Here is a 16,617-nt window from a genome sequence, read left to right on the forward strand (position 1 = left end):
ATGCAGAAGGGGAGGAGGGCAAGGGAACTCCAGGGGAGAGATGGGTTAGAGAGAGGGCTTATGTGTCTAGTAATGTCACTTCACAGAACAGTGAAGAGTCGAGGGCTTTGCAGGGCAGCAGTGGCTTGGGGTCTCTGTAGCTACAGAGTTTATCTTACCTATGGCTAGCAGATGTTGGGTGCAGTTTCACAGAACACACAAAGCAGACAGGCATTACATAGCTAAAAGTATGTTTATCAGGGATATATTTAAAACAATTGGATGTGTAAAAATTTGAGTTTGGCACTGACAGACTTTGGAGCTAATGGGTCTCAGCCTGATTTAAAGAAGTAAGTAACACAGGGACAATATACAGAGGCTACTTGTGCGCATTTATATAACAATTTGTTAAAACCCAGAGAACTTTACAACAAAGCGTGAACTCTAATGTAGACTTTATTCAATAATAATCTATCAATATTGGTTCATCAGTTGTAATAAACATACCACACTATGGAAGATGTTAGTAGTCGGGGAACCTTTGGAGGGACTGGGTGAGGAAGGGAGAATGGGGTTGGTTATATGGAAACTCTATGTACTTTCTGCACATTTTTCCTGTAAATCTAAAACTGCTCTAGAAAATAAAGTAGTAAAATTTAAAAAGTCAATGAGGATAAAAAGGAGGAAAAAATAAAGGGGGGCTTGGGAAATTTCATAATTTACAAAATAAAATAAAAAGTAAAAAAAAAAACCCTCTGGATGTTCAAAATATAATTAATATGTGAACAGACTGAATTATAAACTAGTCAGAAACATGTGGAATAGGTATAAGAGATAAAAATTCCTAAAAAGCAATGAGGGAGGGACTTGTCTGGCAGTCCAGTGGTTAAGACCCTGCACTTCAAATGCAGGAGCCGTGGGTTCAATCCCTGGTCAGGGAACTAAGATACCATGTGCTGCATGGCGTGACCAAAAAAAATAAAAGGTGATTCTTTCATAATTAAAAAAAAAAAAAGCAATGAGGGAAAAACCAGCAATGCAAAGGAGACATGGAGTAAAGACCTACACAGGCAGTTCAGAGAAAAGAAATACAAAATTTCTCTGAATGATAGTCTTGTTAATAAAAAGGGTAAAATACAATCACTATGAAAATTTATTTTTCATCTGTAAGTTTGGAAAAGATAAAACTCTGAAACCTGTAATATCTGAGATAGTGATACCATGAGTTGGTGGAAATGTAGATTAGTAACTATTTCAGAATGATATTTTCAATATATAACAAAATGGTACATAGTCTTTGAGCAGTATTTCTACTCACTGGAATGTTTCCTACCTACGTACTCACAGGCATGCTCAAAACATGTGTGCCAGGATTGGTGGCAGCATTATTTTATTAGCCAAAGGCTGGATACCACCTAAATGTTCATCACTAAGATTTCTGTCATTTAATAAGCGGCTTTTGTTAGAAACATTAAAATCTTATATTCCGTTTGTTGTCTCAGGCTTTCTTTTACCTATCTCTAAATATGTTACCTTTATTTCTTCTCTGCATAGATATCTTTACAAATGCGAATTTTCATCACCTGTCAAGCTTCCACTAGCCCATTCCATCCTTCCTCATCTGACACCTTACTTTACTGATAACTCACATGGATTCCAGTATGGATCTGCAGCTTAGACCACTTTCTCACAGTATAAGTGGTACATAAATCATGTCTCCTAAATATGAATATTGGTTCTCAAGGGCAAGTATTAGGTCTTCTTTATTTGTTTCTTCTCGCTGGAACCTAACACAAATCTGGGTACATGATAAAGAAGACTTGCTGATTAGAGATAATTAATTATTCCTAACCATTAACTGGATCTGATACCACAATGAGGTATCACCTCACATCGGTCAGAATAACCATCATCAAAAAATCTACAAACAGGACTTCCCTGGTGGCGCAGTGGTTGAGAGTCTGCCTGCCGATGCAGGGGACACGGGTTCGTGCCTCGGTCCGGGAATATCCCACATGCCATGGAGCGGCTGGGCCCGTGAGCCATGGCCGCTGAGCCTGCGCGTCCGGAGCCTGTGCTCTGCAACGGGAGAGGCCACAACAGTGAGAGGCCCGTGTATTGCAAAAAAAAAAAAAAGCATCAAACTATAATTTAAATGGGCATATTTTACTGTATGTAAATAATATTTCAATAAAGGTTTTTTAAATTGAGAAATGAAGTAGCAAATGAAGTCCTAATGGATCCTCTTGGTGCCAAACTATGTAAATTATACACTAAGAACTTTAAGTATTTGTTGAAATGACTCAGAAGACTTAGTTTACACTCAAAAAACAGCTTTATTACAAAGGACATAATACAATAACAACAGATGAAGGATGTGCATTGAAAGGGCTTTGGGGTTCCCAGAAGCAGGCTTCTAGGTCTACCCATGGGGTAACATCACACAGGATATGCATCGTCTCCAGATCTCAGCCCATCTCTGTGTTTTGTGAAGGCCTCCAGTGCTAGGAAGCCCCAAATCTGCCTGTGGTAGGGATCTCATGTTGAATTGTTCACATAAATCTATTCCAGCTATGTGACCAGGCTTAGCCTTTGAACCCTGACATCCCCTACTCCCTGCCCCCACCAAAATCTGGTGCTAATCTTAAATAAAATTAACATTCCTAAGTAATGAAGACAGGCTGCTGCTTCTTGCTCTGTAACAACTCACAGATCCCTGGTTTCAGAACATCATATATCTTTAGTTGATAGATTTTACATTATTTACCAAGAGTCAATAGCTCTGGAGATAAGCACTCAGTCAATCTAGACCAGCTGAGATTAACTGATGCTGTAAACAAATATATTCTTCCCTACCTCCTTTGTGTAACATTAGCTCTACATCTTCCTGGTGATAAGCATAAATTACCCCTGCCAAGATAGTGGCAACTTTCCTCACCTGTTATTTTCTAGGTACGAGAAACCCAAACATTGGACAGAACTTCTGATTCTAGCTAGGATGAAGTAACAAAGATAGGACCTAACATTAATAAACAATGAAAAACAAGAAAAGTATGTGAAATAACATTGTTTTAAATTTTAGGAAACAGACACAATAAAATCAATGAGGCAAGTTCTACAATCACCTAGGCTTCTGGTTGGCAAATTTTTGATTGTAGGCAGAGGAAAAGAGAATGCAAATAAAACCCCAAAAGGCCTGGCTGAGTTGAGAAGACATAATAGATTTCAGGAGGGTAAGGTGAAAAAGTAAGGCTGAGGTCCAGAAAGAAAGGAGCTATGTAGAAAAAGAGCTACAGAAATCTTCAAATAAAGCACCCTGAAAATTTTCTATTAAATAGTGCATGTGCAAAGTGAAACTCTGCAGAACTGAGGAAAGAATGATTAATATTGTTTTAATACCAACACCAGACAAAGACACTACAAGAAAAAAACAACAATAACTGCAGACCAATATCCCCTATGAAGATTGATGCAAAAATCCTCAATGCAATACTAGTAAACAGAATTCAGTAGCATATTAAAAGGATTATATAATATGATCAACTGGGATTTATTCTTGGATTAAAAGGATGGTTCAATACAAAAAATTGGTCAAAATAGTATATCATATTGACAAAATGAAAGGAGAAAAACCAAATGATCACCTCAACTAATGCAGTAAAATTATATGACAAAATTCAAAATACTTGCATGATAAAAACACTCAACAACTAGGAATAGAGGAAAAGTACCTCAACATAAAATATATGAAAACCCACGGTGAACATCATACTCAGTGGTGAAAGATGGAAAACCTTTCCTCTAACATCAGGAACAAGGTAAGGATGTCCACTTTTGGAACTTCTATTAAATATAGAACTGAAGGTTTGAACCAGAGGAATTAGGCAAGAAAAATAAGTAAAAAGCATCAGTATTGGAAAGGAAGAAATAAAATTTTCTCTGTTCACAGATCATATAATCTTATATCATAGAAAACCCTAAAGATTCTACCAAAAAAAAAAAAAAACCTGTTTGAACTAATAAATAAATTCAGCAAAGTAGCAGAAGGCAAAATCAACACAAAAATAAGTTACATTTTATGCACTAACAATGAACAATCTGAAAAGGAATTTTTAAAAAATATTCCATTTACAATAACATCAAAAAATATAAAATATCAAGAATTAACCACAATGAGATATCATCTCACACCAGTCAGAATGGCCATCATCAAAAAATCTACAAACAATAAATGCTGGAGAGGGTGTGGAGAAAAGGGAACACTCTTGCACTGCTGGTGGGAATGTGAATTGGTTCAGCCACTATGGAGAACAGTATGGAGGTTCCTTAAAAAACTACAAATATAACTACCATATGACCCAGCAATCCCACTACTGGACATATACCCTGAGAAAACCAAAATCCAAAAAGAGTCATGTACCAAAATGTTCATTGCAGCTCTATTTGCAATAGCCTGGAGATGGAAACAACCTAAGTGCCCATTATCGGATGAATGGATAAAGAAGATGTGGCACATATATACAATGGAATATTACTCAGCCATAGAAAGAAACGAAATTGAGCTATTTGTAATGAGGTGGATAGACCTAGAGTCTGTCATACAGAGTGAAGTAAGTGAGAAAGAAAAAGACAAATACCGTATGCTAACACATATATATGGAATTTAAGAAGAAAAAAAAATGTCATGAAGAACCCAGGGGTAAGACAGGGATAAAGACACAGACCTACTGGAGAACGGACTTGAGGATATGGGGAGGGGGAAGGGTGAGCTGTGACAGGACGAGAGAGAGTCATGGACATATACACACTACCAAACGTAAGGTAGATAGCTAGTGGGAAGCAGCCGCATGGCACAGGGATATCAGCTCGGTGCTTTGTGACCGCCTGGGGGGGTGGGATAGGGAGGGTGGGAGGGAGGGAGACGCAAGAGGGAAGAGATATGGGAACATATGTATATGTATAAGTGATTCACTTTGTTATAAAGCAGAAACTAACACACCATTGTAAAGCAATTATACTCCAATAAAGATGTTAAAAAAAAAAAGAAATTACACACTTCAAAAAAAAAAAAAGAATTAATGAATGAAATGAGTGACTTGTTCATTGAAAACCACAAAACATTCCTGAAAGAAATTAAAGAAGACATAGATAATTGGAAACATACCTTGTGTTCATGGACTGGAAGACTTCATATTGTCAAGATGTCAATACTACCCAAGGTAAGCTACAGATTCAATGAAATTCCTATCAAAATCCCAATGATATTTAAAAAACCCATTAAAATTCAAATGGGACCTCAAGGTATTTTGAATAGCCAAAAAAAAAAAAAAATTGGAAAAGAAGAATAAAATTGATTTCAAAACTTACTACAAAACTATAATAATCAAAACAGTGTGATACTGGCATAAAGATAGACCAATGGAATAGAATAGAAAGCCTGGAAATAAACCCTCATATATATGGTAAAATGATCTTAGAAAGGACTGCCAAGACCACTCAATGGAAAAAGAGTCCTTTGAACAATATTGCTGGGAAAACCGGATACCCACAAGCAGAAGGATGAAGTTGGACCCTTACTTTATATCACATACAAAAGTTAACTTAAAATGGATCAAAGACCTAAATATGAGAGCTGAAAATAGAAAACTCTTAGAGGAAAAAATGGGGAAATTTTTCATGATATTGGACTTGGCAATGATTTCTTGGATATGAAATGAAAAGCAAAGGCAAAAAAAAGAAAAATAGATAAATTTGACTACATCAAAATTAAACTTCTTTGTATCAAAGGACACAATTAACAGAATGAAAAGGTAACCCATAGAATGGGAGAAAATATTTGCAAATCATATACTGATAAGGATTAATATCCAGATTATGTAAAGAACTCTTAAAACTCAGTAGCAAAAATAACAAGTACACTATTCAAAAATGGGCAAAAGTTGAATGGGCATTTCTTCACAGAAGATATACAAATAGCCAGTAAGCTCATGAAATGATGCTCACCATCACTAATCATTAAGATGCAAATCAAAAAACAATGACATATCACCTCATACCCATTAAGATAGCTACTGTAAAAATTTCAGAAAGTAATTTTAAAAAAAGGAAATGAATGTTGGCAAGGAAGTAGAGATACTGAAACGCTTGGGCACTGTTGGTAAGAATGTAAAATGGTACAGCTTCTGTGGAAAACAGTATGGTGGCTCCCCCCAAAATTAAAAATAGAATTACCATAAGATCCAGCAATTTCACTTCTGGGAATATATCTGAATGAATTGAAAGCAGAATCTTGAAGAAATGTTTGAACACCTGTGTTCAAAACTGTATTATTCATAGTAGCTAAAATATAGAAGCCACCCAAACGTCCACTGATGGAACAGTTAAGCAGAATATGGCATAGACATACAAAGCAATATTTTTCAGCCTTAAAAAAGAAGAAAATTCTGATATATGCTACAACATGGAGGAATCTTGAGGATTCTATGCTAAGTGAAATAAGCCAGTGGTAAAAAGATAAGTACTATATGATTCCACTTATATGAGGTACCTAGAGTAGTCAAATTGAAGGACATAGAACATGGAATGGTGATTGCCAGGGGCTGGTGGGAGGAGGAAATGGGATTTATTGCTTAATGGGTATAAAGTTTCAGTTTCACAAGATGAAAGGAGTTCTGGAGATGGATCGTGTTGATGGCTGCACAATAACATGAATGTACTGTAACTTAGAAATGATTAAGGTAATAAATTTTATGTTACAGTATTTTATCACAATTTTAAAAATTAGAGAAAAAGACTAAAGACTTTAGTCTAGCCTAAGTTAATTCAGTGTGTGGAATGATATGACAATTTCAAAGTTCACCTAACAAAAAGTTACTTTGTTTTTCATGGTAAAATTAAAATTCTAGATGAATAAATAAAACTGTATGATGGAGAGGTCTCAAATTACAAAAATTATGCTCAGATAAATGTAATTCTCCCATTCATTTTATGCTTTCATCTTGTTATCAACCTCATTAGTCCCTTATTTGCAATTTATCCCATAAATTCTGGTATGATTATTAATAGTCTTTTAATAGTTTGTATTTCTATTTTTTTAATTGATTGATTTTCTCTTTGGACTAAGATTGGAATAAGAAAGTCTTTGAGGTATTTTTTGTTTTCCAATTTTCCAAGTTTTTACAATTTGTATGTTTGTGTAGCAGTTTCTTTTTTATGACTTTTTATCAGACAATTTTTTCTCCCTTTCTTCTTCAGAGAATTTAGCAAGACTTTTATTTCAGGATTTACACAGAATCAAAAATGTAGCCAATACTCAATAAATGGTAGCTATAATCATTATGAATTTTAGACAAGCTCACTTGTCACTCTGTAGGTGTTGGATTAGATGATGAGGTTGGCAAATATTTAGCTAGAGAGACTATTTACTATATAAATAGTAGGTGACTGTTACTGTAATATAGTTGAGAAGTTGTGGTACACTCAAATGCATACATGACTCCATGGTATACTCATTTTGTAAGTATTCCACAAGGTCTTTAAAAGAATAAAAATAACAACATCCAAAAATACTCAGTGCCTCTTGTTTGCCAGGTATTGTGTCCAAGGTCACACATCCAGGACACAGTAGAACTAGGATTAAAATTCAAGATATGTATGCCTCAGTTCTGTGCTCTTTCCATAGCACCTGGCTCCCTCTTTTTAAAAAATCATACTTAAAAAAATCTTTCCCCCATTTCCCCATAAAATTTTCCACAAGGTATACATACCTTTTTATCTTCTGTCCACCAACAATTAGTAAGTAACCATGGATAACACACACACACACACACACACATGAATGCACACATACCATTCAACACACATTTTCCCACAATATGTACAACTTCTGTGTAGAAGTTTTCTTTGAAATCAAGACCTCAGACAATTTATTTACTAAGGAGAAGGGGAATTTATCAAGCAACTGAAAAAATGTATCCTACTAAACAGGATATAAAACCACACTTGCAAAACCTATTGGCACAAAACTATAGAAATTGTCATTCACAATGAAAGCATTAACAAACAGATGTTAGGGTAAATCCAAGGTCTATAACAGAATAAGAGACAGTACAGAGCTTAGAGTCTGAGAATCTGTTTTTGGAATCTCATCATGTGATCAGAGATAACATATTCTATCTTTAAGTCTGTTTCCTTATTTTTGTAGTAGGGATATAGATATCTACCTTACAGCCAAGTCTCTGTGTGCATGAAAGTACAGATCCTCAGGTCCTTTTCCAGACTTACTGAACTGGACCTCCTGAAATGGAGATGAAGGAAAGTCAAATATTTTCTTAGGAAACGAGATTCCTTAGGACAATGGATAAAGATACAACAATCCCTGGTAATATAAAAACATGGCAAGAGGAGTGGAGGAGTAAGACATGGAGGAGTAAGACATGGAGATGGTGGAGGAGTAAGACATGGAGATCATCTTCCTCCCCACAAGTACATCAGAAGTACATCTACATGTGGAACTACTCGTACAGAACACTTACTGAACACTGGCAGAAGACATCAGACTTCCCAAAAGGCAAGAAACTCCCAACATACCTGGGTAGGGCAAAAGGAAAAACAGAGACAAAAGAATAGGGACGGGACTTGCACCTCTGGGAGGGAGCTGTAAGGGAGGAAAACTTCCACACACTAGGAAGCCCTTTCACTGGTGGAGAGAGGGGTGGGTAGGGGGGAATCTTCGAGCCATGGAGAAGAGGGCAGCAACAGGGGTGCAGAGGGCAAAGTGGAGAGATTCCTGCACAGAGGATCGGTGCAGACCAACACTCACCAGCCCGAGAGGCTTCTCTGCTCACCCACCGGGATGCGCGGGGTCTGAGAGCTGAGGCTCGGCCTTCAGAGGTCAGACCCCAGGGAGAGGACTGGGGTTGGCTGCATGAACACAGCCTGAAGAGGGCTAGTGCACCACAACTAGCTGGGAGGGAGTCTGGGAAAAAGTCTGGAACTGCCTAAGAGTCAAGAGACCATTGTTTAGGGGTGCGGGAGCAGAAGAGATTCAGAGCACTGCCTAAACGAGCTCCAGAAAAGGGCGTGAGCCGCAGCTATCAGTGCAGACACCAGAGACGTGCATGAAATGCTAAGGCTGCTACTGCAGCCACCACGAATCTTGAGTGCGAGCATAGGTCACGATCCACACCTCCCCTCCCGGGATCCTGTGCAGCCCACCACTGCCAAGGTACCATGATCCAGGGACAACTTCCCCGGGGGGAACACACGTCGCACCTCAGGCCGTTGCAACCTCACACTGGTCTCTGCCAGCAAGCTCGCCCCGCATTCCATACCCCTCCCTCCCCACAGGCCTGAGTGAGCCAGAGCCCCATAATCAGCTGCTCCTTTAACCCCCTCCTGTCTGGGTGAAGAACAGACACCAGAGGGCGACCTACATACCCAGGCAGGTCCAAATCCAAAGCTGGACCCCAGGAGCTGTGCGAACAAAGAAGAGAAAGTAAAGTTCTTTGTGCAGACTCAGAAGCAGTGGATTAAATCTCCACAAAAAACTTGATGTACCCTGCATCTGTGGAATACCTGAATAGACAACGAATCATCCCAAAATACAGATGGTGGACATCGGGAGCAATTAGACTTGGGGTTTGCTTTCTGTATCTTATTTGTTTCTGGTTTTATGTTTATCTTAGTTTAGTATTTAGAGTTATTAACAATGGTAATTTGTTTATTGATTTGGGTGCTCTCTTCCTTTTTTTTTAATATACATATATATTTTTTTTCTTTTTTTCTTTTTGTGAGTGTGTAGGTGTATGCTTCTTTGTGTGATTTTTGTCTGTATATGTTTACTTTTACCATTTGTCCTAGTGTTCTGTCTGTTTGGGGTTTTATTTTAGTATAATTTTTAGCAATTGTTATCATTTGTGGATTTGTTTATTCGTTTGGTTGCTGTCTTCTTTTTTTAATTACTGTTTTTTTTTACTTTAATAATATATATTTTTATTCTAAAAACTTTATTTTATTATTTTTTTCTCTCTTTCTATTTTTTCTCCCTCCTCTTCTGAGCTGTGTGGCTGACAGGGTCTTGGTGTTCCAGCTGGGTATCAGGCCAGTGCCTCTGAGGTGGGAGAGCCGAGTTTAGGACTGGCACACCAGAGACCTCCTGGCCCCATGTAAAATCAGCAAGAGCTCTCCCAGAGATCTCCATCTCAATGTTAAGACCCAACTCTACTAAACGACCAGCAACCTACAGGGCTGTACAACCCAAGCCAAACGACTAGCAAGACAGGAACACAACCCCACACATTAGCAGAGAGGCCGCCTAAAATCATAATAAGGTCACAGACACTCAAAAACACACCACTGGACATGGTCCTGCCCACCAGAAAGACAAGATCCAATGTCATTCACCAGAACAGAGGCACAAGTCCCCTCGACCAGGAAGCTTACACAATCCACTGAACCAACTTTACCCACTGGGAACAGACACCAAAAGCAACTGGAACTACAAACATGCAGCCTGTGAAAAGAAGACCCCAAACACAGTAAGTTAAGCAAAATGAGAAGACAGAGAAATACACAGCAGATGAACGAGCAAGGAAAAGACCACCAGACCAAACAAATGAAGAGGAAATAGGTAATCTACCTGAAAAAGAATTCAGAGTAATGATAATAAAGATGATCCAAAATGTTGGAAACAGAATGGAGAAAATACAAGAAACATTTTAAAAGAAACTAAAAGAACTAAAGACCAAACAAACAATGATGAACAACACAATAAATGAAATTAAAAATTTTCTAGAAGGAAAAAATAGCAGAATAACTGAGGCAGAAGAATGGATAAGTGACCTGGAAGATAAAATAGTGGAAAAAACTACCGCAGAGCAGAATAAAGAAAAAAGAATGAAAAGAATTGAGGACAGCCTCAGAGCCCTCTGGGACAACATTAAATGCACCAACATTCGAATTATAGGGGTCACGGAAAAAGAAGAGTAAAAGAAAGGGACATTGAAAATATTTGAAGAGATTATAGTTGAAAACTTCTGTAGTATGGGAAAGGAAATAGTTAATCAAGTCCAGGAAGCACTGAGAGTCCCATACAGGATAAATCCAAGGAGAAACACACCAAGACACAAATCAATCAAAGTACCAAAAATTAAATACAAAGAAAAAATATTAAAAGCAGCAAGGGAAAAGCAACAAATAACATACAAGGGAAACACCATAAGGTTAAAAGCTGATCTTTCAGCAGAAACTCTGCAAGCCAGAAGGATGTGGCAGGACACATTTAAAGTGATGAAAGGGAAAAACTTACAATCATGATTACTCTGTGCAGCAAGGATCTCATTCAGGTTTGATGGAGAAATTAAAACCTTTACAGAAAAGCAAAAGCTAAGAGAATTCAGCACCATGAAACCAGCTTTACAACAACTGTTAAAGGAACTTCTCTAGGAGGAAACACAAGAGAAGGAAAAGACCTACAATAACAAACCCAAAACAGTTAAGAAAATGGTAATAGGAATATACAAATTGATAATTATCTTAAATGTAAATGGATTAAATGCTCCAACCAAAAGACATAGACTGGCTGAATGGATAAAAAAACAAGACCCATATATATGCTGTCTACAAGAGACCCACTTCAGACCTAGGGTCGCATACAGACTGAAAGTGATGGGACGGAAAAAAATATTCCATGCAAATGGAAATCAAAAGAAAGCTGGAGTAACAATTCTCATATCAGACAAAATGACTTTAAAATAAAGACTATTATAAGAGACAAAGAAGGACACTACATAATGATCAAGGGATCAATCCAAGAAGAAGATATAGCAATTGTAAATATTTATGCACCCAACATAGGAGTACCTCAGTACATAAGGCATATGCTAACAGCCATTAAAGGGGAAATCGAGAGTAACACAATCATAGTAGGGGACGTTAAAACCCCACTTTCATCAATGGACAGATCATCCAAAATGAAAATTAAGGAAGCACAAGTTAAAATGACACAATAAACAAGATGGACTTAAATGATAATTATAGGACATACCAACCAAAACCAACAGAATACACTTTCTTCTCAAGTGCTCATGGAACATTCTTCAGGATACCTCATATCTTGGGACACAAATCAAGCATTGCTAAATTTAAGAAAATTGAAATTGTATCAAGTATCTTTTCCAACCACCACACTATGAGACAAGATATCAATTACAGGAAAAAATCTGTAAAAAATACAAACACATGGAGACTAAACAATACACTACTAAATAACCAGAGATCACTGAAGAAACCAAAGAGGAAATCAAAAAATATCTAGAAAGAAATGAAAATGAAAACATGATGACTCAAAGCCTGTGGGATGCAGCAAAAGCAGTTCTAAGAGTGAAGTTTATAGCAATACAATCCTAACACAAGAAACAAGAAACATCTCAAATAAACAACCTAACCTTACACCTAAACCAATTAGAGAAAGAAGAACAAAAAAACCTGCCAAAGATAGCAGAAGGAAAGAAATCATAAAGATCAGATCAGAAATAAATGAAAAAGAAATGAAGGAAACAAAAGCAAAGTTCAATAAAACTTAAAGCTGGTTCTTTGAGAAGATAAACAAAATTGATAAACCATTAGCCAGACTCATCAAGAAAAAAAGGGAGAAGACTCAAATAAACAGAATTAGAAATGAAAAATGAGAAGTAACTGACACTGCAGAAAAACAGAGGATCATGAGAGATTACAAAAGGACTATGTACCAATAAAATTGATAACCTGGAAGAAATGGACAAATTCTTAGAAAAGCACACCCTTACGAGACTGAAAAAGGAAGAAATTAAAAAAAAACCAGACCAATCACAAGCACTGAAATTGAAACTGTGATTAAAAATCTTCCAACAAACAAAAGCCCAGAGCAGATGGCTTTACAGGCAAATTCAATCAAACATTTAGAGAAAAGCAAACACCTATCATTCTTAAACTCTTCCAAAATATAGAAGGGGGAGGAACACTCCAAAACTCATTCTATGAAGTCACCATCAACCTGACACCAAAACCAGACAAATATGTCTCAAAAAGAGTAAACTATAGGCCAATAACACTTATGAACATAGAGGCAAAAATCCTCAACCAAACGCTAGCAAACAGAATCCAATAGCACATTAAAAGGATCATACACCATGATCAAGTGGGGTTTATCCCAGGAATGCAGGGTCTCTTCAATATACACAGATTAATCAATGTGATACACTATGTTAACAAATTGAAGGAGAAAAAATATGATAATCTCAATAGAGGCAGAAAAAGCTTTCGAAAAAATTCAACATACATTTATGATAAACCCCCCCCAGAAAGTAGGAATAGAGGGAACTTACCTCAAAATATTAAAGGTGACATATGACAAACCCACAGCAAACATGGTTCTCAATGGTGAAAAAGTGAAAATCTTTCCACTAAGATCAGGAACAAGACAAGATTGCCCACTCAGGAATAAGAAAAGCTTGCCCACTCTCACCACTATTATTCAACATAGTTTTGGAAGTTTTAGCCACAGCAATCAGAGGAAAATAAATAAAAGGAATCCAAATTGGAAAAGAAGAAGTAAAGCTGTCACTGTTTGCAGATGACATGATACTATACATAGAGAATCCTAAAGACTCTACCAGAAAACTACTAGAGATAATCAACGAATTTGGTAAAGTAGCAGGATACAAAATTAATGCACAGAAATCTCTTGCATTCCTATACACTAATGATGAAAAATCTGGAAGTGAAATTAAGGAAACACTTCCATTTACCATTGCAACAAAAATAATAGAATACCTAGGAATAAACCTACCTAAGGAAACAAATGACATGTATGCAGAAAACTGTAAGAAACTGATGAAAGAAATTAAAGATGCTACAAACAGATGGAGAGATATACCATGTTCTGGGATTGGAGAATCAACATTGTAAAAATGACCAAACTACCCAAAGCAATCTACAGATTCAATGCAATCCCTATCAAAGTACCAATGGCATTTTTCACAGAACTAGGACTAAAAATTGTACAGTTTGTATGGAAACACAAAAGACCCCGAATAGCCAAAGCAATATTGAGAAAGAAAAACAGAGCTGGAGCAATCGGACTCCCTGACTTTAGATTATACTACAACGCTACAATAATAAAGACAGTATGGTACTGGCACAAAAACAGAAATATAGATCAATGGAACAAGATAGAAAACCCAGAGAAAAATCCATGCACATATGGTCAGCTTATCTTTGATAAAGAAGGCAAGAATATACAATGGAGAAAAGACAGCCTCTACAATAAGTGGTGCTAGGAAAACTGGACAGCTACATATACAAGAATGTAATTAGAACACCTAACACCATACACAAAAATAAATTCAAAATGGTAAAAGCCCTAAATTTAAGGCCAGACACTGTATCTCTTAGAGGAAAACATAAGCAGAACACTCTGTGACATAGATCACAGAAAGATCCTTTTTGACCCACCTCCTAGAGAAAGAGAAATAAAAACAAAAATAAACGAATGGTACCTAATGAAACTTAAAAGCTTTTCCACAGCAAAGAAAACCATAAATAAGATGAAAAGACAACCTCAGAATGGGAGAAAATATTTGCAAATGAAGCAACTGACAAGGGTTTAATCTCCAGAATATACAAACAGCTCATGCAGTTCAATATCAAAAAGACAAACAACCCAATCAAAAAAATGGGCTGAAGACCTAAATAGACATTTCTCCAAAGAAGATATACAGATTGCCAACAAACACATGAAAGGGTGCTCAACATCAGTAATCATTAGAGAAATGCAAATCAAAACTGCAATGAGGTATCACCTCACACTGGTCAGAATGGCCATCATCAAAAATTCTACAAACAATAAATGCTGTAGAAGGTGTAGAGAAAAGGGAACCCTCTTGCACTGTTGGTGGGAATATAAATTGATACAGCCACTATAAAGAACAGTATGGAGGTTCCTTAAAAAACTAAAAATAGAACTACCACATGACCCAGCAATCCCACTACTGGGCATATACCCTGAGAAAACCATAATTCAAGAAGAGTCATGTACCACAATGTTCATTGCATCACTATTTACAATAGCCAGGACATGGAAGCAACCTAGGTGTTCATTGACAGAAGAATGGATATAGAAGATGTGGCACATATATACAATGTAATATTACTCAGCAATAATAAGAGACGGAATTGAATTTGTAGTGAGGTGGATGGACCTCAAATCTGTCATACAGAGTGAAGTAAGTGAGAAAGAGAAAAACAAATACTGTCTGCTAACACATATATATGGAATATAAAAAAAAGGTTCTGAAGGACCTAGGGTGGAGAGGAATAAAGATGCAGACATAGAGAATCAACTTGAAGACACAGGGAGGGGGAAGGTTAAGCTGGGACGAAGTGAGAGAGTGACATTGATATATATATATACTACCAAATGTAAAATAGATAGCTAGTGGGAAGCAGCTGCATAGCACAGGGAAATCCTCTCAGTGCTTTTTGACCACCTAGAGGTATGGGATAGGGAGGGTGGGAGGCAGATTCAAGAGGGAAGGTGTATGGGCATATAGGTGTACATATAGCTGATTCACTTTGTTATACAGCAGAAGCTAACACAACATTGTAAAGCAATTTTACTCCAATACAGAGGTTAAAAAAAAAATGAAATGAAATTGAGTTACTTGTAGTGAGGTGGATGCACATAGAGTCTGTCATACAGAGTGAAGTAGGTCAGAAAGAGAAAAACAAATACTGTATGCTAACACATATATATGGAATCTAAAAAAAAAAAAAAAGTTCTGAAGAACCTAGGGGCAGGACAGGAATAAATATGCAGATGTAGAGAATGGACTTGAGGACACAGGGAGGGGGAAGGGTAAGCTGGGACGAAGTGAGAGAGTGGCATGGACATATATACACTACCAAATGTAAAATAAATAAGTTAGTGGGAAACAGCCGCCTAGCACAGGGAGATCATATTGGTGCTTTGTGTCCACCTAGAGGGGTGGGATAGGGAGGGTGGGAGGGAGACGCAAGAGGGAGGAGATATGGGGATATATGTATATTTATAGCTGATTCACTTTGTTATAAAACAGAAACTAACACACCATTGTAAAGCAATTATACTCCAATAAAGATGTTAAAAAATAATCAAAAAAGAGTTAAGTACAAGTGCTCTTTCTCCTAAGCTTTTGACAGAAATGTTGCCTCTTGGTACTGACAAAGATTCTTTGCTTGATCAAACTTTAGTCAGGATCTTGAGCCTTTCCTAGGCCCATTTGTGCACGTCCTTGTAAACTCCAGTTTTAGCAAGAACCCTTCTAAATCAATTAACCAGAAACCCTCACCCTCGATATGTGATATCCTCAATATCTGATGAGGTTCCTCATCCTCCACCATCCCCAATATGATGTCTGATCACCCTGACCTGTCTTCATTCAACAAAAATCCTGTTAGTTGGTTCAGCCAGAATCCCCCTTACTCCTGATGTTTCCTCTTAGAGATTTTCTATCCACTGACTTCCATCCTGCTCCTTGGTTATAAATTCCCACTTGCCCGTGTTATATTTGGAGTTGAGCCTAATCTTTCTCCTTCACTTTCCACCCTACTGGATAGTCC

Source organism: Phocoena phocoena, chromosome 1 (assembly GCF_963924675.1).
Source record: "Phocoena phocoena chromosome 1, mPhoPho1.1, whole genome shotgun sequence".
Taxonomy (NCBI): domain Eukaryota; kingdom Metazoa; phylum Chordata; class Mammalia; order Artiodactyla; family Phocoenidae; genus Phocoena; species Phocoena phocoena.